Below are 25,340 nucleotides of genomic sequence, written 5' to 3' on the forward strand. Positions count from 1 at the left end.
ATGGTATTTCTCGTACCTATCCAAAGTTTGCCTCATTTATGTGGGAAAAGCACTGACACGTTAAGCACCCCGCCCCAGGGCTCCTCAAAATTAACTAGTGAAACAGCACAGCTGCTGGCTGACAGTGGTATTGCAGTGATGCTCATTTTAAAGAGGCACAGGCCTGATGTCTTGGCCATCAAAGTAGGTACTAGTTTGCAGTATCAAGGAAACCTCCTAGTAGTGGCCAAGGTGCAAGCATCATCAGCTTGTCAAACTTGTCAAAGTGCATATTCTTGACGCCCATATTCCAGATCTGCCAAATCTTTTTTTAAAAAAGATTTTATTTGTCAGAGAGAGGGAGAGCGAGCAAGCACGAGTAGGGGGGACAGCAGGCAGAGGGAAAAGCAGGCTCTCTGCTTAGCAGGGAGCCCGACTTTGGGCTCAATCCCAGGACCCCGGGATCATGACCTGAGCCAAAGGCAGACACCTAACCAACGGAGCAACCCAGGCATCCCAGAAATGTACCTCTTAAAAAGTTCTCCAGGTGTCTGAAGTTCCCACAAATTTTGAGATCCACTTCTCTAATTACTTCTAATTTCTCCTTAAAACGAAACCCAGTACAAATGTAAAATACTCCAGAAGAATCACCATTTGACATTTGCTGTAAGAAGTGATTTTAGAGGCGCCTGGGTGGCTCAGTCGTTAAGCGTCTGCCTTCGACTCAGGGTGTGACCCCAGAGTCCTGGGATCGAGCCCCACATCAGGCTCCTCCACTGGGAGCCTGCTTCTTCCTCTCCCACTCCCCCTGCCTGTGTTCCCTCTCTCTCTGGCTGTCTGTTAAATAAATAATATCTTAAAAAAAAAAAAAAAGAACATTAAAAAAAAAAGAAGTGATTTTAAAGATTTGAGAGAGAGTACACATGAGTGATGCGGGAGGGGCAGAGGGAGGGAGGATCTTAGGCAGACTCCCCAGTAAGCAAGGGGCCAGACCAGGGGGATGGGCCTCGATCTCAGGCCCCTGACATCACCACTGACCCTGAGATCACAGCTGGAGCCGAAACCAAGAGTTGGACGTTTAACCAACCGAGCCACCCAGGTGCCCCCCAAAATTTTTGTTTAAGCCATTTCTGGAGCACCTGGGTGTCTCAGCAGGTTAAGACTGACTCTTGATTTTAGCTTGGGTGGTGATCTCGGGGTTGTGGAACAGAGCCCCATGTCGGGCTCCAGGCTCAGCGGGGAGTCTGCTTCCTCCTTCTCCCCCTCTCTATCCCTACCCCCGCTCATGCACTCTCTCAAATAAATAAATAAAATCTTTTTAAAAAACTAAAGTAAACAAAGTAAACAAAAATTAAAAGTAAACAAAAATTTATTTAAAAACAATTTACAGGGGAGCCTGAGTGGTGCACTCGTTTAAATCATCTACGTTTGTTTCCGGCTCAGGTCAAGATCCCAGGATTGTGAGATCGCAGGCTCTGCTCTCAGCAAGAGTCTGCCTGGGACTCTCCCTCTTCCTCTGCACCCCCCACAAATAAATTAATTTGAAAAAAATTTTTAAAATATGTAAGTTGTATTTGAGAAAGTCAACAAATGTTGACTTTTGAAAGCAATAAAGGTTATAGGTAATGGCCACAATACACAATAGAAAACTGAGCTCAAGGCCCCAAAATTCAGGTTTATCACTTAGGTCCTTAGATTTAATGATCTTAAGGTTGTCACAAAGAAAAATCACAAAAGAAGCCTCAACAAACTCAAGAAGATTGAAGTCCATACCATGCATCTCTTTTTTTTCTTTTTAAAGATTTACTTATTTGAAAGAGAGGGAATGCATGCACATGTATGTGCAGAGGGGCGGGGAGGGGCAGAGGGAGATGGCTAGAGAGAAACCTAAGCAGACTCCACACCGAGCAGACACAGACACAAGGCTCAATCTCACGACCCCAAGACCATGACTTGAGCCTAAACTCAAGAGTCGGATGCTTAAATGACTGTGCCACTCAGGTGCCCCACCATGCATCTTGTGCGACAACACTATGAAACTAAGTCAACCACAAGAAAAATCTGGAAAAGACCACAAATACATGGAGGTTATATTTCTTTTCTTTTTCTTAAGATTTTAGAGAGTGTGAGCGGAAGAACGGGCAGAGGGAGAGGGAGGAGAGGCAAAGGAAGAGAGAAAATCTGACTTCCCACTGAGCGTAGAGGCCCCCATGTGGGACTCAATTTCACAACTCTGCTTTTCCCTCTCCTCCCTGCTCATGCTCTGTCTCTCCCTCAAATAAATAAAATCTTTAAAAAAATAACACTGCATGTCAACTGGAATTAAAATAAAAAGTTAAGAATAAATTAAAAAACAAAAAAGCTCATGACAAAACAACTCAGAAACGGCATTCTTAATTTTTTTTTTTTTTAAGTAAACTCTACACCCAGGGTGGGGCTCAAACTCACAACCCCTAACATCAAGAGTCACATAGCTCTGTCTGAGCCAGCCAGGTGCCCCAGAGTTCTTAATTTTACTTTCTTCTGAACGTAACACAAAAACCTAGTTAATTCATCCACAGGTCATTCACTCATCACCAAACAAACATTAAGGCCCTATTATACTATAGGAACCCTGACAGGTAAGAACACACAGGAAGATCTACAACTGGGGAGTGGACATATTCACATATTCAACTGGGATACAAAAGGACATTAATGGCTTTAAAAACCCCTTTAAGCATTCTCTCACTTTATTCTCAGAGGAACCCAGTTTTAGATAAACAAGTTTGTAAGAGTGACCTCCAACAAGAATCACCTAAGAGCTTACTAAAAATGAAGAATCCTGGGCTCCATCCCAAATCTGACTCATTCGCGGTTCATCAGGATCCCCAAGTGATTCTTATGCATGTAAAAGGTTTTGGTTACTTGCGCCTAATGCCCATTATTCTAAATGGTACAGCTGGGATAGAGGATGGGCCTGAAATGAGTTTTAAAAGACACCCTGGAGGTCACCTGGGTGACTGTTGGTTGCTCGGCTGACTCTTGGGTTTCAGCTTAGGTCATCTCAGGGTCCTGGGGTCAGGCTCTGGTCCTCAGCAGGGACTTTGCTTCAGGATTCTCTCTCCCTCTGCCCCTCCTCCTGCACACCCTCTCTCTAAAATAAAACTTAAAACCTTTAAAAAAAATGGTCTTAGGGGGCGCCTGGGTGGCTCAGCTGTTAAGCGTCTGCCTTTGGCTCAGGTCACGATCCCAGGGTCCACATCGGGCTCCCTGCTCAGCAGGAAGCCGGCTTCTCCCTCTCCCACTCCCCCTTGCTTGTGTTCCCTCTCTTGCTATCAGATAAATAAAATCTTAAAAAAAAAAATGGACTTAGTAAAGCAACAAAACATTGAAGAGAACTCTTCATAGAGAGCTGCAGAAAAGGGATCTGAGGTTGGAGTTGTGGAGAGAGTATAGCTCGTCCAAGGCCATGCATGATAAACACACAGAGGACCCACAAAGTAGTAGAGATATAGAAATAGTTTATTCTCATTTACTTCTTTATGAATTCATTTTTTAAAGTAGGCCCGATGCCCTGGTTTGGAGCCCAACACAGGGCTTGAACTCAAGACCTTGAGATCAAGCACCAGGGAGGGCTCAATCCCAGGACACCAAGATCACCACCTGAGCTGAAAAGCCAACAGTTCCCACGCTTAACTGAGCCATTCAGGAGCCCCTAAAAAAATAAATCTTTAAAAAAACAAGAAAAGTCAGATGCTTAACTGACTGAACCACCCAGGTGCTGATACAGAAGCAGTTTAAACCAAAAAATATACATTTACATTTTTGAAGGAATGTGGAATACAGTGGAGAATCAGTTTTGTTTGAGAATCAGTAAGTTTTTTATTTAAAGTAATCTCTACACCCAATGTGGGGCTTGACCTCACAACCCCTCAAGAGGCCCATGCTCTACCAAGTGAGCCAGCCAGGCACCCAAATAATTAGTACATCTTAAATATTTTACGTGGCCCACTCACGGAAATGTTTCAAGTTTGCTACGCAAAATTAGCCATATAAAATTCACCTGCACTTCCCACTGCGGACTAAGATACTAAGGCTCCTCAATAGAACAAGTACTTCATTTTAGCACAAAACCCAGAACCTACCTGCTGGTTAGTGTTTTAAACAGTTAAGAGTTCAGAACTTAGAACTGATAGCTTGGGGAGGTGGGTAGGAGGATGGGGTAACTGGGTGATGGGCATTAAAGATGGTAACTTGAAGTAATGAGCACTGGGTGTTGTATGCAACTGATGAATTCTACCTCTGAAACTAATAATACAGTATATGTTAATTAAACTGATAGCTCTGTGATTCAACTAGATTTTCCCAGGCCTGTAGACCACTTAAAATGAATAAACGTTTGTTAATTATTAAGTATTCTCAAAGTCTTTTCTCAGAAAACTTTTGACTATATTGCCCTTGGCAGGTCTATCGAGAACTTTCATCAAAAGCTGTTAAAAATCTTTTACGTCCCAAGACAAGAATGTGTCTGAGGTACAGAGGATGTAAAATGGTAACATTATTTTGGGAGCAAAATAACCGGCTTTGTTATATAATTGTGTCTAGGGATGGCTACATGTACTTTGTGTAGGATTTACTTCAAATATCCAAATTTGATACGTACTTACACCTCTGAAAATTTGTATCATTTTTTTCCACAAACCACTGTTAGTGGAAAAGTAAAGTTAACCATCATCTCTAATTTACAAGAGAGGAACTGAAGTTAAGAGGGCCTGCGCACTTGCCCACAGTTACATGAAAAGCAGAGGGAACTCAAAGCTATGATCATTTTATTTTATTTTTTTAAAGATTTTATTTATTCATTTGAGAGCAAGCATGCAGAGCAGGGAGGGGGAGAGGCAGAAGCAGACTCCCCACTAAGCAGGTAGCTGGACACAGGGTCTGATCCCAGCAAACCAAGATCATGACCCGAGTCAAAGTCAAGATGCTTAACTGACTGAGCCACCCAGGCACCCCAAAACTATAATCATTTTAGCGCCTCCACCTGTTGAATGCTTCTACTGAACTGGGCCTTAGCATCATGCCCATGACATACAGAGATGTAAGACCTAACACTCCTATGAAACTTGTGGTTGTCATGATTATATGGCTGTCACTCAGGCTGTTGTTCACATACTGTAAATACTATATTTTAGAAACAAGGATTTCTTGGACCCTCGGCTCTTTGGGCAACTAATATTTGATAAAGCAGGAAAAAACATCCGGTGGGAAAAAGACAGTCTCTTCAATAAATGGTGCTGGGAAAATTGGACAGCTACATGCAAGAGAATGAAACTTGACCACTATCTCACACCATACACAAAAATAAACTCCAAATGGATGAAAGACCTCGATGTGAGACAGGAATCCATCAAAATTCTAGAGGAGAACATAGGCAACAACCTCTACGACATCGGCCAAAGCAACCTTTTTCATGACACATCCCCAAAGGCAAGAGAAACAAAAGATAAAATGAATTTATGGGACTTCATCAAGATTAAAAGTTTCTGCACATCCAAGGAAACAGTCAGAAAAACTAAGAGGCAGCCCACGGAATGGGAGAATATATTTGCAAATGACACTACAGATAAAGGACTGGTATCCAAGATCTACAAAGAACTTCTCAAACTCAATACACGAGAAACAAATAAACAAATCAAAAAATGGGCAGAAGATATGAACAGACACTTTTCCAATGAAGACATACAAATGGCTAACAGACACATGCCTGAGCCGAAGGCAGACGCCTCAACCGCACGCCACCCAGGCGCCCAAAATACCCAATCCTGGTTTCAGCTCAGGTTGCGAGATGAGCTTGTGTCGGTGTGGAGTCTGTTTAAGACTCTCTTTTCTCTCCCTCTGCCCCTCCCCCTGAGAAAGCACTTGCTTTCGGCTCTCTCTAATCTTTTTTTAAAAAAAGAATTTATATTGATCCTAGAAGTTAAGATATACCGTTTGTATGGAGAGCTTTGTTTTTACAGTCTGATTTTTCAAGTTGCTAGTCTTACAAATACTATAGAAAAAATTTGTACTGTCTCGCTTCTCTTTCTGGTAATTAATAAAAATATTTAAAAGAAAAAAAAAAATTTTGGTACCAGCCTATATTGGATGAAGTGGGAAGATTACTAGGGGATGCTGAAAAGTGGCTAGTGAAGCAGAGAGAAGACTGGGTTTTCCCTTTACTTGTCACCATTTCTGCCATCTTTTAAAAATGTATATTATGAAAAGTAATTAACAGGCTTTTTAATACTTAAAGGGAAGCGTAAATGTTACTCCAGAGAAATTTTTTAGCTTACAAGAAAATTTTAAAAAAAGGAAAACACTAGATTAAATGTAAAAGATGATGTGGAAGACAAGAACTAGAAGCTAGAAGTTGAACAAAGTTTTTAATTATAAAAGATTAAAAAAAAATTTGAAAGACTGTAACTCTTACTAGAAAAGTGGGTTATAAGGAGTCAGTGTTGTACAATATGATATGTAAAAGATTATAACCTGAAAAAGTAGCATGAGACTCAGCTTCTTAGAATGTGGTGACCCTGTAAGAGCTGTGTGGTAGCTAGATGATTTTTGTCCTCACCTTCGTCTTGCCAAATAACAGATGAAATGACCTTGTAACTCAAATGGATGGAGATGTGGTCAGGAGGAAAGAGAATGTACCTGGCTGATTAAGCATAAACTGTCTGGCCTTAGAAATTGTGGCCGGCTTCTTCCCTGGCAGGCATATTTTTAAATTTAGCCAAAACTCTGACAGATAAAGTAAAGAGATGTTAGTCCAATGCGGTCCAGAGTAGGCCTAAGGAAGGGTGAGAGTTACAAAGTACCTGATTTAGAACCTGCCAAAAATGAAAGCAGTCCCAGGTTGAATAGTCTGCCTTTGAGTGGTGAGTTCTCCATCACAAGCAGAGGCCCGATGATACCGGATCTGGAATTAGTAAAAGCCTCCACTCAGGCATGCTTACACTCACTGGCACATATCCTCCAAACACCACTTTTCACCACAAAGCCCAAGGTGATTTGGGATATTTCACAGTAGAATATCAGCCGCCTGTTCTCCATGGCACGTGGAGAAAAGAATATCTTTGTCATTCCAAAAATAGATTGTTTCTAACATTTTATGATTCTAGCTCTATCTGGGTTCGAGAGTAGATTACAAGTGACATGAGGAAAGGAGTGCTGGATCTGCCTTTTAACCCCATTCTAGAGCTGAAATGAGGGTGGGTAGGTTAGATGGGACTGTGAAATATGTAACTCCTTCAGTGTTTTCTGCATTCATCATTTCATTTTAGAATGTTAAATTCAGACTTTTTGAAAGGAAGTGTTTATTTTGCTTTTTATTCTTTTAAGTTTAAATGAGATCTCTTGAAGTTCTTAAAAACTTGAGAGTTCACTCTTTTGTTTTTCTTTTTCCTTGAAAGCATTCACAGTTTGATGGAGGGCAAAAAAATCAATAAACAGCTGAAAAAAAAGTTCTGAAGAAAATAGTAAAAAGGAAGCCATGAACCTCTGGCTGTAGCTGATGCTAAACTAGAGGGGTCGGTAAAGGTCAGTATGTTTTTCTCATGCCTGCTATCGTGAACTCACCATACAAAAGATAGTAACTACAAAGCCTAGCCTTTGTATTTAGTTTGTTATAAGTTCTCGCATTCTGATCTTTTTCCCTAGGCTAGAATACTTCCAATATGATTATCAGGACTAAATACATACAAGTAATGCCTGTTTATGTAGAAAATATTAATAACCCCAAAAAGTAATAAAATTAGCTTTAACCTGACACTCAGAGATAATCTGTTAACAGTATGTATATCCTGCCATGTTTAGTCACATTTCTTTTTCTTTCAGCAGGAATGAGGGCATGACATTTCTTTTTGTAGTGTATGTGGTTTAGAGAAAAAAAAACTTTAGCAGGGGGTAGAGTCTCTGGAGATGAAAGTGGAAAGATTTCGGAAAATGGGTTCCCAAGCCTGAAAAAGCAGAACAGTTTGAGAGCTGGTCATGATAGTTGATCTCGGATTATAGTAGATATTTCAGTGACAGGTTAATTGCTGTGTTTGTGAGCATACCTCTGATTTTTAAGTAAGGTTTATATTATATTGTGTGGTCGTCTTAGTTAGAAAGTGCCGCAAGGATTTGAGGGTCTTTTTAGGTCAGGATTGTGAATTTAAGAAGTTCAATTATTTCCATTACTGTCTGGTAAGTAGTGAAGTTTTCTTGTGATGATGTTAATCTCTTGTCTTCATTCTTTGAAGTGCCTACAAGTCTTAGTTTGTAATTTTCTGTTAAAACCATTAAATTTTAGGGACCCCTGGTGGCTTTAGTGGGTTTGCTCGTTTTTGCTCAGGTCATGATCCCAGGGTCCTGGGATCAAGCACATCTGGCTTCTTGCTCAGTGGGGAGCCTGCTCTCCCTCTCCTCTGCTCCCCCTGCTTGTGCCTCCCTTTTCAGTTAGAAATACCAGTCAAAATCTCAAAAACCCCATTAAATTTTGGCATAATAAGTACAGTACTCAACAAATTGCTAGATAGTGGGATTATAGGTATCTTTAATTTTTTTCAGTTCTCTTATTTTTTTTTTAAGATACTATTTATTTATTTGAGAGAGAGTGTGCACAGGAGGGATAGAGAATCTTGAAGCAGACTACGCATTGAGCGCAGAGCCTGACTCGGGCCCAGTCCCACGATCAACAGAGATCTGCAGGACCTGAGCCAAGAGTCAGATAAAGCATCCGCCTGAACCACCCGTAGGTGACCCCAGTTTCTCTATTTTAAAAACTTAACATTGAAGGGGTACCTGGGGTGGCTCAGGGGTTAAGCATTTGACTTTTGATCTCAGGGTCTCTTGGAGTTTAAGCCCTGGGTTAGCTTCACATGGGCATGGAGCCTACTTTAAAAAAAAAAAAAAAAAAAAAAAGTAAAATCATATGTGAGGGGAAAGTACATTTACAGTACTGTATTGTGCTTATTTTTAAAATCTGCATTTATTTATTTATTTTTTATAATATTTTTTTATTTTTATAATAATTTTTTTTATTATGTTAGTCACCATACAGTACATCCCTATTTTTTTGATGTAAAAGTTCCATGATTCATTAATATTTGCAAAGGTAACACCCAGTGCGCCATGTAATACCCATCACCGGGCCTGTCCCATTCTCCCCCACCCTCCCCCAAAATCTTCATTTAGTACTTTTGTACAAACACCAGAAAAAAATGTGAAATGAGAAATTTTTTTTAATGAGAAATCCAGAAATTTTTTTTTAATGAGAAAAACATGTAAATCTGCTATTTTAATATTTAAATGGTTTTAGGAAAACTTTTCTTTAAAAAAATTTTTTTTTTTTCGCTTATTTATTTGAGAGAGAGTGAGTGAGAGGAAGCATGAGTGAGGGGTAGGGGACAGAGGAAAAACAGACTCTTCACTGAGCAGGAGCCAATATGGGCTAGATCCCAGGACCCCGTGATCATGACCTGACCAAGGCAGATGCCTAACTGACTGAGCCATCCAGGTGCCCCCAAAACTGTTATTTCTCTGTCTCTTTTTAAAAAGATTTTCTTTTTATTTTGAGAGAGAGCTGGCTGAGCATGAGTGAGAGGGAGGGGGCAGAGAGAGAAGCAGACTCTCCACTGGAGCAAGTGACCTCACCCCAACGCAGGGCGTTTGATCCCCAGGACTCCCCGTGATCATGACCTGAGCCAGAGGCAGATGCTTAACCGATTGAGCCACCCAGGTGCCCAAAACTTTTACTCTGGCCATCACAGTGTTCTGTTCTTACAGGAAAAGCTGAATCTCAGTTGTATCCATAGTCCTGTTGTTAATGAACTTCTATGAGAGGAATCCGCTGCCCTCGTATGGGATGGATTAATCCCTGAGTAGAACCACGGAAATGGCAGCTATGTGTTCGGATTGGCACACAGGTGAGATTACTGGAAAATAACCCACTCTTATTCCTGTGTAATAAGTAATTCTGTTGCACTCGGTTTAAGCATATTACAAATATAATTTAATTCTCATAATAATCTTACGAGGAAGGTAGGTAGTAGTAGTAGTATCCTCATTTTATAGATGAATCTGATGCCCAAAATCAATTCACCTGGTAGTGATGAAGCCTGATTGAAAAACCCAGGCAATCCTCATCATAGGCATTCTTTATCCTTCAAGTGTTGGGCCCCACAATTTTGGCTTTCTTTTTCTCTTCCCTGATCTCTCCTGAGTCATTTGCTGTCCCCTCCATCTTTTCATCTCCCAAATTTTCTCATCCAAGGTGTGATCTTCTTCTGTGTGTATCTGTTGTTTGTTTTACTCTGATTTGTATTGACTTTTATAAGAAGGCAAAGAGAAGCGCACTGACTCATCATGTTTAACCAGAGGTCCATTAGAAGCGGCATTTCTACTCGTACTGTGATATGTGTCTTGGCTGCTCTGTGAAATTGCACTAAAATAACAGGCTTTTCAGTGAAGAAAATAGATTAAAAACCTGTGCACCCCCAGGGGTGCCTGGGTGGCGCAGCTTGTTAAGCTGCCTGCCTTCGGCTCAGGGTGTATCCCTGCTAGATCAGCCCACATCAGGCTCCTCTGCTGGGAGCCTGCTTTTCCTCTCCCACTCCCCTGCTTGTGTTCCCTCTCTCGCTTGGCTGTCTCCGTCTCCGTCAAATAAATAAATAAAATCTTTTAAAAAAAAAAAAACAAACCTTGTGCAACTTCATAATTTCACAGCATTACCAAAAATAGCCTTATATATTAATACAGTTAAAAAGACATGTTAAATTCTTATATTAAAGGAATACTAAAATAAAATTAAAAATACTAAATAAAGCACCTTTGACAAAAAATAGCATAAATCAATGGAAGGGTTAAAGCTGTTGAGTTAAGAAAGATGAGCAAAATGCATAAAAATCAAGAATAAATTTTGTAATAAGTATTTTTAAGAGCATACAAACAACTAAACTGAGTCAAGATTCAAGCTTGCGATTAATTGACATTGTGTAATAGTAGTGGTTCTTAATCAAGGGCAATTAAATATCCCTTAGAGACATTTCCGGCAATGTCTAGAGACATTTTTGGCTGTTAGAGGGTGTCAGGTCTCTGCTAACATAATGGGCTGAGGATAGGAATATTGCTGAACATCCACACGCACAGATTAGGCTCAGCCAACAGAGAATTATCAGGCCCACATTGTTAACAGTGCAAATTAAGAAAGCCTTATGTACAATATTGTTCCCTCCGTGGCTTTTGCTTTCAGGTGTTAACAGTGCTGCGCTTTATTTACCTGCTGATATAAAAGCCTTGAAACCCTGTAAAAATCATATATGAGCCGCCCATGATTTGTACTACACAGCATTATCCTGTTTCTTGTCTTTCACAAACAACTCCTATTTCATAAATACAGGTTATAGCAGGACCGGTGTATTTTCTTCTAAGTTTTATTTCAGAGAGTGTGCAATCATGAATTGGGGGAGGGGCAGGCTAAGCGGACTCTCCCCGGCCAAGCAGAGAGCTCCTATCTGGGGCTCAGTCCCACAGACTCCGGGGATCATGACCTGGGCCAAAGGCAGATGCCCAACTGACTTAAGCCACCCACACGTGCTTGTATTTTCTTTTTAAATGTGTATTTCCTAATTTTGAAGTGTTGTATTCTTGTTCAACTGGTTTTCCTATGTTGGGAAAATTAATGTAGCCCTGCTTAGAGGGATTTGGGTTTAAAAGTTTTTTAAGATGTTAACTCTTTTGTAGATGCCGTCAGTAATTTTTATTTTCCCCTTATTCCTGTAGCTTGTCCTCCGATACAGATTGAAATTTAGTGCTGATAAAGTGGACACCATGATTGTTCAGGCAATTTGTGCATAGTGTATGTGAGGTCTGGATCTGTCTAATTCTTGTAACTTTTTCTGCCGTTAAAACTCGTGTCTTTTATAATTTTATTAGTTGAGGAAGGAAAAGGAGATTAGTTAGAATTTTTATCAGTGAAATAAATAAACGAGATAATGCAGAATAGAAAAGGGAAGCTACGCATAATTTGACTAGTTGGAAATAATGTCAATTAACACTAGTGATGTTAACAGATTTGTCTTTTTCCATGAAGCAAATCAATAAGTGGTGCATCTCTTGCATTGTGCTTTTTCTTCACTTGGCTTTTTATAGGTCATTCTCCCATGTCACAGTGAATTTTGGAAACCTCAAACTCTTCAGTTTCCAATTTTAAAAATCCCTTTTAAATGGCAATTGCATTTCTGGGTATGTAGTCCAAAGAATTGAAAGCAGGTACTCACAGACATATATACACCTGTGTTCATAGCAGCATTATTCACAAATAGCCAAAAAAAAATGGAAACAACCTAAAACCCACTAACAGATGAATGGATAAAACAAAATGGGTACATACACATAATGGATAATTACTATTTTTAAACCTTAAAAAGGAATGAAGTTCTAGCACATTACAACATGGATGAGTTTTGAAAACGTGCTGAGAAATAAGCCACACCGAAGAAGATGCTGCTGTGTGATTCCACTTAGGCACCTAGAACAGGCAGATTCATAAAAGACAGGAAGTAGAAGAGATGACCAGAGATGGGGAAGGTGGGGTGAGGTGTTAGTATTTAATGGTGCAGAGTTTACTTATAGATAACGCAGAGAGTTCTGGAAGTGGGTAGTGGGTGATTGTTCGCCGTGAATGCTTGATGCCACTGAAACCTTACAATTGAAAATGGTTAAATGGTAAATTTTATGTATATTTTAGTTTTTTTTGTTTTTTTTTTTTTTTTAAGATTTATTTTTATTTATTCTCAAGCAGACAGCCAGCGAGTAGGAACACAGGCAGGGGGAGTGGGAGAGGAAGAAGCAGGCTCAGAGCGAGTGATGGAGGAGTCCGATGTGGGGCTCGATCCCTAAGGCTCGGGAGGTCACCCTGGCCTGAGGTTGAGGCAGGCGGCTTAACCCAGACCTAGCCACCCAGGCGCCCCTGTATATTTTAGTTTTTAAAGCCCTTTAAATTCCTCTTTTTCTCTTTCATTTTAATCTCCTGCAGCCTTGTTAGATGACTTAGATAAAGAACTTTAACAACTACATTATGCGGTGTAGAGAATGGTATGGCTGGCATTTCCCGAATTAGGAAAATTATTTCAGATAATCTGACATACTGCAAGTGTTTACAGAAAGTCGGTAAGTAACCCTCCTTTAAGGCATTAAAATATCAATTTATTTGCATCCCAAAACATGAGTTTATGCAATTTTTTTTTTTAACAAGCTTCCCAGAGTTCCTCACTTAATTTACGTGTATTTTGGGAGTGTAGTCAAATTAGTGTCTGCTAGAATTCAGAAACTGTAACTTGAACTTTGATTTCAAAGGCCGGTACAGCAAGAGAACATTTTTCTCTGATTTGGGTTTTCTTAAAATGGCTTCTTAAGGTGGAATGTATCTCATAGTGAATTTACCATTAATAGGGATAACTGTAGACTTCCTGGGATATCCTGCAATATGTTATAATACTAAAGCTGGTACTGCTGTCTATACTGTTAGTGTTACATTCCATACCACTGTACAGTAATATTATTAGTAGAAGAACTTCAAGCATTGTTAATAAATAGGACTTACCAGGCTCATATTGCATTACCATATTACCACCCCAAGAATTCATACCACTGGCTTTAATAAAACTTTAACTATAAATTGTCTGTTACAGTATTATTAGTCCTTTTTCATGGGTATTTTGTTTTTATTCTAATTTATATCTTTTGAGGGAGATGGTGGGGGAGAGATTTTTAATCTCTAAAAATCAAGCCTTACGTGAGGAAACTTAGTAGGTCAAACTTGTTGCTTTTTGTTTTGTTTAGGCAATCTCTTTTTCATTGGCTTATTCTCTTACTTTTTTTTTTTTTTTTTGACTATTTGGATTTTTTATATAATTTGTTGAAGAGTGATTCTCCCTCATCCTCTGCAAACATCTCCATAGGCGATAGGAAGAACTATGCCTCAGCCAAACTTTCTGAATTACTGCCAGAGGAAGTTGAAGCAGAAGTGAAAGCGGCAGCTGCAGAGATATCAATGGGAACAGAGGTTTCAGAAGAAGATATTTGCAATATTCTGCATCTCTGCACTCAGGTAAACTATACACATGGAGTAGAAACTAGTTGTGGTGGGACCGGCTATGTAATAATAGTTTTCTGATGGCAATGATGATTTCAACTCACAATTCAATCTTTCGATAAATATGAGGGTGTTCAGTCACTACCCATCTGATGCCATCTTGCCTCTATATACTTAGAGGGGGAAGTACATACTGAAGTAAGTTGAAAATTTGTGTTGTTAGTATTGTCTGGCTAATGAATTATGAATCCATTAAGAAGACGGAGAAATACAACTGAGTTATTTAATTCCCAGCCTTTTATGTTTGTAGCCTGGAGTGCTTTTCTTCCTCATTTGGAGATCGCTAAACAAGAATCATAAAGAGGAGTCTGGCTCAGTCTGCAGAGAGAGCACGTGGACTTCCTTGATCCTTGGGGAAGTTCTAAGTTCGAGCCCCATGTTGGGGTGTAAAGATCACTTAACAAAATCTTTTTTTTTTTTTTTTTTAAAGATTTTATTTTTATTTATTTATTAACAGAGATAGAGACAGCCAGCGAGAGAGGGAACACAAGCAGGGGAGTGGAGAGGAAGAAGCAGGATCATAGCGGAAGAGCCTGGATGTGGGCCCAGTCCCAGAACGCTGGGATCACGCCCTGAGCCGAAGGCGTGGCAGCCGGCTAACCGGCTGTGCCACCCAGGCGCCCCACTCTGAACGAAATCTTAAAAAAAAAAAAAAAAAAAATAACACACGCAAAAGAATCACCACAAAGAGGATGACACAATGTCTAGCCCTCGGAGTTTTTAAAAATAGCAATAATATTGACTAATACTTTTAGGCAGTGTATTAGGTTGTTTGCATTTCTATTATCTCATAATATCTCTATTAAAATGGGAAGCTGAGATACAGCGTTTCTGTTTTCCCAGGATTACATGGCTGATCTATGGCAAATTTAGGACTCCAGTGTTTCAGACATGTGGTTTTTATGTGATTTTTTTTTTTTTTTACACACAAGTCATTTATGGTGTATTCATTTTGTTCCCTTACACTAGGTAATTGAAATCTCAGAATATAGAACCCAACTCTATGAATATCTACAAAATCGAATGATGGCCATTGCACCAAATGTTACAGTCATGGTTGGGGAATTAGTGGGAGCAACGGCTCATTGCTCATGCAGGTGATAATTTAATGTAACTTATAAATGGGTATTTAGAGTAGATGGTTTTCTACCTAGGTTTTTTTTTTTTTTCATCTTCAAATTACATTTCTTATTAGAAATTTTAGGTAATAAATATAAGAGATGGTATATGGGTGAGAACTGAGGACCAAGTGGTGTTCAATGATGATTCTGATACGTATGCCTGATTTCCTTTTGATAATGAAGGCATCTTTAGTCACTACCTCTTCTGAGACACTTGGGGTCCGTTGTCAGAAGTTTATTACCATTAATGAGAATAATCAGATGAACACAGAGGATGAAATCGGGGGTAATGTTTCCTGACTCTTGATTTTCAGCTCAGGTCATGATCTCAGGGTTGTGAGATCAAGTCTTCCGCATTGGGCCCACTCTGGACATGGAGCCTACTTAAGATTCTCTGTCTCTCCCTTTTCTGCCCTCCCCCATACAATCCTAAACAAAACAAAACAAAACACCACTTCGTGATGAAATAGAATAAGCTACAATAGGTGATATGTACCTTGATTGAGAATCTGGTTCACTACTGAATATGCTATTTTAATATATTTGGACATGCAAAAATATTTTTTTAATAAATTTATAGTAAGACTTCGTATGTATATGGTGATGTTAAAAGAAGGTATGCTGCAGAAATATACTGTATAATTGAGTATTTGCAAATGGAGTGAAGTACTACCACATTATCGAGTCACACGTTATAGTCCCGTCACAAGGCAGTTGATCTGTAATGTCACCCAATTCAAAGCGTCAAACTAGAATAGCTCCTATAACTGCATTATTAATCAGACATCTAGATATTCAAATACCCTCAGCTGCGAGGTTGGGATTGATTATGGGGTTGTCTGCATCCAAATTTTCATAAACTTCTAATCCTTTTGTGGTCAGAGATGCAGGGATTAACGGAAGTATGTGTTGAATTTTAAATACGTATCCCAGCTGCTGCTGAGCATTAATGTCGAGGGTCTGTTCTGAAAAACTCGTGCAATAAATCTAACAGCAGCAATTTTTGTTTTTTTTTTAAAGATTTTATTTATTTATTTGACAGAGATAGAGACAGCCAGCTTAGAGAGGGAACACACACAAGCAGGGGGAGTGGGGAGAGAAAGAAGAAGCAGGCTCATAGTGGGAGGAGCCTGATGTGGGGCCTCGATCCCATAATGCCAGGATCACGCCCTGAGCCGAAGGCAGATGCTTAACCGCTGTGCCACCCAGGCGCCCCTCAAAGCAGCAATTTTTTGTACCTGGATTAGTGTACTTAGAAGCACATCTCCTCATCCATATTCAACAACAAAGTGTGAGGAAGTTATCACATGTTCTACTTTTGAGATCTCCTATGAGTGTCCATCTATTTGTTTTTTTTTCATATCTAAAGTAGAATATTTGATGTCTAATATCTCCTCCTCTGTGGTATGCTCATGGAATGTAGAATAAATACCATCTCTCCGGCAGATAAGTATGATTGAACTAAAGCTTAACCTTCCTTCAGTTTGTCATAAGCATTGTAAACCTCTGCTTAGGGGTGCTACATGGGATGAATCACAAATGCTGAGGCTTTTAGGGGATCTCTAGACTATAGAATCTGTATTATATCAGATTTTTATTTCCTCTGGTGGCTGTAATACTTAGATTATGTGTTGTGTTTAATACATGGAACTTTCAAATACTTGGAATTGTATTCCTTGTAACTACTTTTTCTTTTGAAGGTTCTTTCTTTTTGAATTTGGCCAAACATGCAGCTTCTACAGTTCAGATTCTTGAGCAGAATGCACTCTTCAGAGCCCCCTCAAGTCTAGATTTAGATACCCCAAAGTATGGTCTCATTTATCATGCTTCACTTGTAGGCCAGACAAGTCCCAAACACAAGGAAAGGTGAGTTGCCTTCTTCTGAGGCAGGTGGTTTTTCTTTTTTTTTTTTTTTTTCACCCCCAGATAACTCATTTTCTGCCTATTCTGTAGTATGCAATAAATTTTTCTACTGTTTGTTTTTCGTTAAATAGAGAGTGGTGAATTTCTTGAGCTAAAAAGTACTTTGGTATACTGAAAAGAATATAATAAAAGTGCTGGGGGCACCTGGCTGACTCAGTCAGTAGAGCATGCAACTCTTGATTACGGGTTGTGAGTTCCCAGCCCCATGTTGGGTGTAGATCTTACTTTTAAAAAATTTTTTACTATTATTTTTTAAAGATAAAGTGTTAACTAATCTTGTTAAGCCATTTTCTTTGCTGTATTAGGGTTTTTCTAGAATCCACCTGTTTGTGAGGATGGAGGGATGGCACAACAAAAGTTTTCTGTGTGGCAGGAAATCAATTTAATATCATCATTTATGAATTATAATAACCATGCACTGTGCTCAACACAGTGGGACTGAAGTGAATCCTTTTAATATCCCTGTGAGATGGTAGTAAGCCTGTTTTACATAAGAAAGCTGAGTCTTGAGCATATGCCAGGTACTTTCAAGCTTTTTTGTTTTAGGGACACATAATTTAACAGAAACTGAAATGTTAAAGGGGGAAAAACCCTGAAATGTTATAGTAAAATTCAGAGCAGATTGATGAAAGGGGTTGATAAAAATGTTAATTAGTTTAAAAGGGGGCTGTGTTTTTGCCAGATGACCTCATGACTAAGGTCACGGAGTAGAAATTAAAGGAAGTATTACAAAGATAGTTTGAGCTTCTTGTTTTTAGACATGAACTACTGCAACATCATCTCATCCAGCAAAACAAATGGGGTTAACCAGTTAGCCATTGAGAGATTGATTCAGATATAATAAGATAGGTGGCTTGTGTTGTAGGATTCATAATACTTTCATAATTCCTGACTTTTAAAAATCCAGAGAATGATAGAGTTGATGATTTGCTCCAGCTTTTCTCATGAATAAGTTATTGAGGATTTTACCATCTCAACTTGAATATAGTTGAATGCCTCTAACTTCAAGTTCTCTATCAGATTTCTCGAATGCTGGCAGCCAAAACTGTTTTGGCTATCCGGTATGATGCTTTTGGTGAAGATTCCAGTTCTGCGATGGGCGTAGAGAACAGAGCCAAATTAGAGGCCAGTGTTGAGGACCTTGAAGATAGAGGGGTAAGGACCACATCCTGCCTATTGTAGAAGTGTTAGCTATCAAAAATTAATAAACTTTAAGTAGTTTATATACTTATTTCACCTAAACAAGCAGTTTCTGCCTTTTAATGATAAATTTTAGTATGTCTAATAACATTTTTGTTTCTGCTAGTAATAGTTTTCCCTTTATACTTACAAAGAATTGATATCTTTCTTAGATAAGGAAAATAAGTGGAACAGGAAAAGCATTAGCAAAAACAGAAAAATATGAACATAAAAGGTGAGTACATTTGGGGAGTGATGGATGAACAATCTGCTTGATTAAATTTTAATTCGAGGACAGCAGTGTTTATAACAAAATCCTAAAACACCTCCATGTCTGGATTTTTTTCTTTGCTGTTTATTGTTTTCCATATTTCTAAATTTTAATCACATAAACATTTCATATTGTAACAAATACGTATATAGCATATGTTTTGGCTCTTTTAAAAAGTCTTACTTATTTAAGTAATCTTTACCTAATATGGGGCTCAAACTCAAACCCTGGAGGTCAAGGGTGATATGCTCCTTCAACTGGAGCTGGGGTCACAGGCGCCCCTTGGCTTTTTTTTTTTTCTTCTTCTTAATATTTAACTAGTTCATTTTTCAGATGTTGATAGTAAATATCAGCTTAGAAGTTTCTTATGTGGTATACCATCTATCAAAAAGAAAAATCAATTCAGAGTTAATCCACAATAAAATCCTATTTTAAAGACTGAAAAGTCTAAAAGCAGCTAAAAGGCATAATAGAAAAGTATTCATACCTCACCATGAAATGAACAAAAGATATGTGAGAGGTATTTTGGTTATTTGACGTGATGTTCAGTACTAGTAAGGTTGTGATGATGGAAGTAGAATATGGTGCAGCTTTTCTGGGAAGCAGTTTGACAGGGCATGTGTCAGAGTCTTAAAAATGTTTCTAGTCATTAACCCATGCAAATTCTCCCTTAGTACTCTTGTAAATTTTGAAGAATTTAATAGTAAATTTTAAACTGTGCAAGGAGTAACATCTTACTATAAATATATATTTCATATGTATTTAAGCATACGTATTTAGAAAAAATTATTTCCTTTACTTCTGAAAGAAAAACCTTCCAAAAGTGTTCTTTGTGTGCATTAAAATTTTATGTTTTATGAACTTTCCAAGTTTTCAGTAATGACCACATATATATTTTGTTGTTTCTTAAAGTCAAATTTGGTGCTTTAGTTGGTAAGTGGATCTTTGTTTCTTTTTAAACTGTTAATGTTTTCAGTGTATAAAAATTAAGCAGCCATGACTCTATAAATAAACTTAAGAAATGAAACATTCCTTAGCTTGTTTTGGGCGATTTTTTAATATTCTTCTGCCATTATGCTTTTGACTTTAAACACATGCACTTAAAGCACCAATTATGATATTTATTAAGTTCTTGTTTTAGGCACTTAGTACTAGTTTTTTTTCAATACATTAGAACAAAAGCAAAATGTGTGCTTTAGGAATCCTTACCCATATGTGTCCCCTTGTTCTTCCTTTTTGGGGTTTTGTGATGAAATCTTCTGTGTTAACTTGATTTAGGTTTTTGTTTTTTCATTGAATTACCCTATTTCTAAAATTTGAATTGTTTCAAACGTTTACTTCTGAATAATCATTTGGTGTAAAGAAATTTTCTCCATTTTTCCCCATACTGATTGAATGTTTTTCGTACCATAAAGTCATTATTACGTTGATGACTAAATGAGAATTCATTTTAGCTCACCACTTCTCTTGAAGTGATTTGGAAAATACTTGAAAATAGTGATTGTGTACTTTCTTTACCTTTTGGAAAATTTTTAGTTTTCACTAACGCCCCAAACCACTAAAATGAAACAGTATTTTATGCTTATGTAAGTATTATCTAATGGCATTTCCTTTAAACTTCCTTAGACTTATTTCAGTTAAAAGTATTTATAGAGATTTTCTATAATTCCTTTGACTCTCATAGTGAAGTGAAGACTTATGATCCTTCTGGTGATTCATGACACTGCCAACCTGTTTCTAAAAAAAACGGAAGATTGAACAGGTAGATAAAGAAGATGAAATTATTGAAAAAGAAGGGCCAAAAAGCAAAGGTTAAAATTAAAGGTCCAGTTTGAATTTTTAAATGTTGTTTATATTTGTATTCATTCATAAAAGACAGACTTCGCTAGTCTTGGGTAGTACATGCCACTAAATCTTTATTGTTTAAACCACCCATCATTGAAAAGCTGCTACTGGTGTTTTTAATAAGCTTCATCATGTTCACGAGAATAAAGCTTGGTTTATTTATAGGACTTGTAGAGGAATGTGAGGAAGCATTTCTTTGAATATATGGAATCGCATTATGCTAACTTTACTAAACTTTAGTTCCAACCATGTGAACTATTTTGAGAGTCAGCTAAAAAGAAAAAAGTTCGTGGTTTTTAATTTAGTTCTGCCGAAATATTTTGTTACATAGGTAAGTATAGAAGTTGCAGCAGTGGTTTTAAGTTTTGGCTTCTAAATAGCTTAGTGGTCAAAAGTATATTATCAGCAAATGTGGATTCCTGCTCCTGGCTGAAGAAAACAAACAAGTTATTTAACTCCTATGTTTCTGTTTGTTTATTGAACGGTAAGGTGATCCTAAGCCCGTTAATAGCATTTGAAATAGCAAACTCCAGTATCTTCACTTGTATATGCAGTAGGCTTTTCAAACTTAACATTCCTATATCCTTGTCACTCAATCTGTGCTCCACAAATTTGTCTGTCTTATTAATGGCAGTTCTAGTTGCTTTGGCCTTTAACCTTGACTCTTTCTTAAAACCCCAAATCTATTCTGGCAACAAGTCCTCTTTTCTTTTCTTTTCTTTTCTTTTTTAAAGATTTTCTTTTTATGGGCGCCTGACGCTGCCGGCTGGCCGTTGCCTTTGGCTCAGGGGCGTGATCCTGGCGTTATGGGATCGAGCCCCACATCAGGCTCCTCCGCTCTGAGCCTGCTTTGTCCTCTCCCCACTCCCCTGCTTGTGTTCCCCTCTCTCGCTGGCTGTCTCTATCTCTGTCTAATAAATAACAAAAAAAATCTTTAAAAAAAAAAAAGATTTTCTTTTAAGTACCCTCCACAGTGTGGGGATCAAACTTAAAATCCTGAGGTCAAGAGTCATATGCTCCACCGACTGAGCTAACCAGGTACCCCTGTTCTGGCAACAGATCCTCTCAATTCAGTCCTACTTTGAAAATATATATCCAGAATCTAACCACCAACCACCACTGCTTTCTTGCTTGCTTGCTTTTTTTTTTTTTTTTAGATTTTTTATGTTTTCATTTGTCAGAGCACGCAGGGGAGCAGCAGGTAGAGGGAGAGGGAGAAGCAGGCTCTCCCGCTGACAGGGAGCCCAATGTGGGGCTTGATCCCGGACCCCTGGGAGGTAGCGCTCAACCAACTGAGCCACCCAGGAGCCCCTGACACTGCTTTCTCTTAATGTTGCAGCCATACGCACGCCCATTAACTCTCTCATCTAGTTGTTTTTTTTAATGATTTTATTTATTTTTTTGACAGAGACAGCAAGTGAGAGAGGAAGCACAAGCAGGGGAGTGGGAGAGAGAAGAAGCAGGCTCCTAGTGAAGGAGCCTGATGTGGGGCTCCATTCTAGAATGCTGGGATTACGCCCTGAGCGACGCAGACGTTTAACGACGCCTACCCTGGCGCCCTCTCTCATCTAGTTTAACTCCTTTGGCCACCTGGCCTCCTTGCTATTCTTTGTTTCTGCCAACTCTCTCCTCTTCCAAAATAACCTTAGCATTTCCCTCTTCTCTACCTGGAGTATTTTTCGTCGCGATAGGTGCGTCATTTCACTCCATTTGCCTCTTCCAGTTGTTGCGACTGACTATCCTGTGAAGTATCCATATGCATTGCCTTCTTCAGTGTTTCTCTTCCTGCTTTATTTTTATTCTTGGCACTGATTACTGTGTAAAATATTGTATGAATTATGTCATTTTTTCCCCTCCATCTAAAAAAAAATTATACATAAGTTCAGGGATTTTTTTGTCTGTTTTATGCCCTGTTATACCCAGTTGTCTAGGATATGGCCTGGCATAGTATGCTAAAAATTTTTGGTGAATGAGTTTCTAATGATAGGTACCTGTTATTGAGTCCTCATTCTTATGTGCCAAGAATTATATGTTATCTCTTAAATCCAGTAAGATAGGCATCACTGAGTTTTATAGATGAGTAAATGGGGTTTACAGAAGTCAGTGACTTACTTTCAGGGTCACAGCAGGTTGAATAAAACCCAGGTCTCTTAACTCCAGAGCACAAATTCTTTATTTTTTTTAAGATATTCATTAATTTGACAGAGCAAGAGAGCACAAGCAGGGGGAGCAGCAGGCAGAGGGAGAGGGAGAAGCAGGCTTCCAGCCCAGCAACGAGCCTGATGCAGGGTTCAATCCCAGGACCCGGGATCAGACTCCGAACTGAAGGCAGACGCTTAATCGACGAGCCACCCAGGCACCTAGGTGCCACTCCAGAGCACAAATTCTTAATCGATAATTTCTAGTATAATTGATACTTCAAAAAACATTGAGTTTGAGATCAGATGACGAGTTCAATCCTAATTTCCATACATAGCTACATGATCTCATAAGTTAGTGTTCTTGGACCAAGGTATTCAAGGACCTTTTCCACTTAGGAGAATTTATAACAAACATGATGGGGAAAATGACATCCCCCAAAATGATGGGGAAAAACTGAGATTTGACACTGGGAAGCGAGGTCTGATATAGTGTTACTTGTTGTGTCTTTTATACTTAACCCATTCAGTTGAAGAAGCCCCAGTAGAACAAGAGGAAGAAGAAGAAGAAGAAGAAGGAGTACTAGTGGTAGAAGAACAGGAGACATCTGTGAAGAAGAAGAAGAAGAAGGACAAAAGAAACACATTAAGGAAGAACCACTTTCTTGAGGAAGAACCATGCACCAGCACACAGCAATTCCTGTATGTTTTTATACCAATACTTGCTAGCGTGGGCCGGGTCTCTGATTTTATTGTACTCTCTATATTAGGAATGCAGGCAGTTAAGATGGTTTTCATTGAAGGAACGGTAAAAAATAAAAATGATATTATAAAAAGGCCATTTCCCAAACCTAGAATCTTACTACAAAATGGGTTTACTTTGAGGAAGAGAGGGAGATTTTCATAGAGGTGATTTTTCTATTTTTAGGTTTTAATCTTTAACCCAAATTTGCTTTTGAGGGAAACTGATCTACTTTGCTTCTTAAAAGATAAAGTTTCATTACTAATCCATACAGCTACTGCTCTTTCAAAAGCATTCTTGTTTGTTATTTTCAGAGTCAGAGAAAAAGAAGAAAAAGAAAAAAGAGAGATAATGAGGACTAATTGAAGGGAACCATCTTTGAATCATGGATACATCATGCTTAAGATTCAGTCAGGAATGTATCAGATCTTCTCTAATTGAGGGAAGGTTGGATGAAATGAAGTTACTAATCATCTATACCTTTTCAAACCTATCTGTGTCTTGACACCAATTCTGTTAACTTGATTATGTCATCATTTCTTAGAGTCTTTGTTACACAAATAAAAATATTTTCTTTGTATTTTAGAGGTAGTTCCTGTGATCTCTGTATTTTAGGTAGATCATCTATGATCCTTTCTATATTTTATTTAGCATTTGATGATTATTGCTTTGATAATTATAGCTGAAAGCGGGAGTTGAATTGTTAATTTGAAACTTAGCCTTTTGGAAGGCTGTGATTAGGTGGACCACATTCAATGAGCCTCACTCTAATGTTTCTTTTTCCTTTGACTCTTTTTTTCTCCTTTTCTCCGATTTTTCTGCCTTTGTATTTATTTAAATAAAGCTGTGTTTTGTGTTCAAAATTTTAAAATTAGGTGAGCAAAACTTTTCTGTATCCCTTCAGAAGGAGAAAAAAAACTGTATCCTAACTTTATTTTACTTCACAGTTTGGAATGGAGCAACAAAATAATTATTAACATTAACATAGATGCAGATTTTTTTCTAAGGTGACATTTTTAAAGGATAACAATGATTTTATAGTAAAGAATGGGAAATAACAGGAAAACAAGGTGACAAAATAACATGTCCATGGGTATAAACCAGGACATAGAACACCAAAGAAATCCTTGTTTTTTTTTTTTTTTTTTTTTTTTTTAATGATTTTTTTATTATATTATGTTAGTCACCATACAGTACATCCTCGGTTTCCGATGTAAGGCTTGATGATTCATTAGTTGTGTATACACCCAGTGCACCATGCAATACGTGCTCCTCCTTACTACCCATCACCGGTTCTATCCCATTCCCCCAACCCCCCCCTCTGAAGTCCTCAGTTTTTTCTCATAGTCCATAGTCTCTCATGTTTCATTCCCCCTTCTGATTACCCCCTTTCTTTATCCCTTTCTTCCCCTACCGATCAACCTAGTTCTTATGTTCCATAGAGGAGAGAAATCATATGATAGTTGTCTTTCTCTGCTTGACTTATTTCACTTAGCATTATCTCCTCCAGTGCTGTCCATGTTGTAGCAATGCAAGTTGAGAACTCGTTCTTTCTGATAGCTGAGTAATATTCCATTGTATATATGGACCACAACTTCTTAATCAGTCATCTGTTGAAGGGCATCTCGGCTCCTTCCACGATTTAGCTTTATTGTGGACATTGCTGCTATGAACATTGGGGGTGCATATGGCCCTTCTCTTCCTACGATCTGTATCTGGGGTAAATACCCAGTAGTGCAATGGCTGGATCATAGGGTAGCTCAATTTTTAACTTTTAAGGGACCTCCACACTGTTTTCCAGAGTGGCTGTACAACTCAGACTTCCCACCAACAATGTAGGAGGGATCCCTTTCTCCACATCCTCTCCAACAATTGTTGTTTCTTGCTTGTCTATTTTTGCCATTCTAACTGGCGTAAGGTGGTATCTCAGTGTGGTTTTGATTTGAATTTCCTTGATGGCTAATGATTTTGAACATTTTTT

General features: G+C 38.5%; 2 non-coding genes and 1 pseudogene across 2 annotated transcripts; all 3 read left to right on the forward strand.

Annotated features, from left to right (window-relative positions):
- On the forward strand, nucleotides 1–23,725 carry LOC121104068 (annotated as a pseudogene).
- Nucleotides 14,159–14,241, forward strand: LOC121099959. The gene has a single exon (XR_005831684.1). It is a non-coding gene; the product is annotated as a small nucleolar RNA SNORD11B (small nucleolar RNA).
- LOC121099957 lies at nucleotides 15,393–15,475 on the forward strand. The gene has a single exon (XR_005831682.1). It is a non-coding gene; the product is annotated as a small nucleolar RNA SNORD11 (small nucleolar RNA).
- Nucleotides 23,726–25,340: the final 1,615 nt, after the last annotated feature.

Source organism: Ursus maritimus, unplaced genomic scaffold (genome assembly GCF_017311325.1).
Source record: "Ursus maritimus isolate PB19 unplaced genomic scaffold, ASM1731132v1 scaffold_1, whole genome shotgun sequence".
NCBI lineage: Eukaryota > Metazoa > Chordata > Mammalia > Carnivora > Ursidae > Ursus > Ursus maritimus.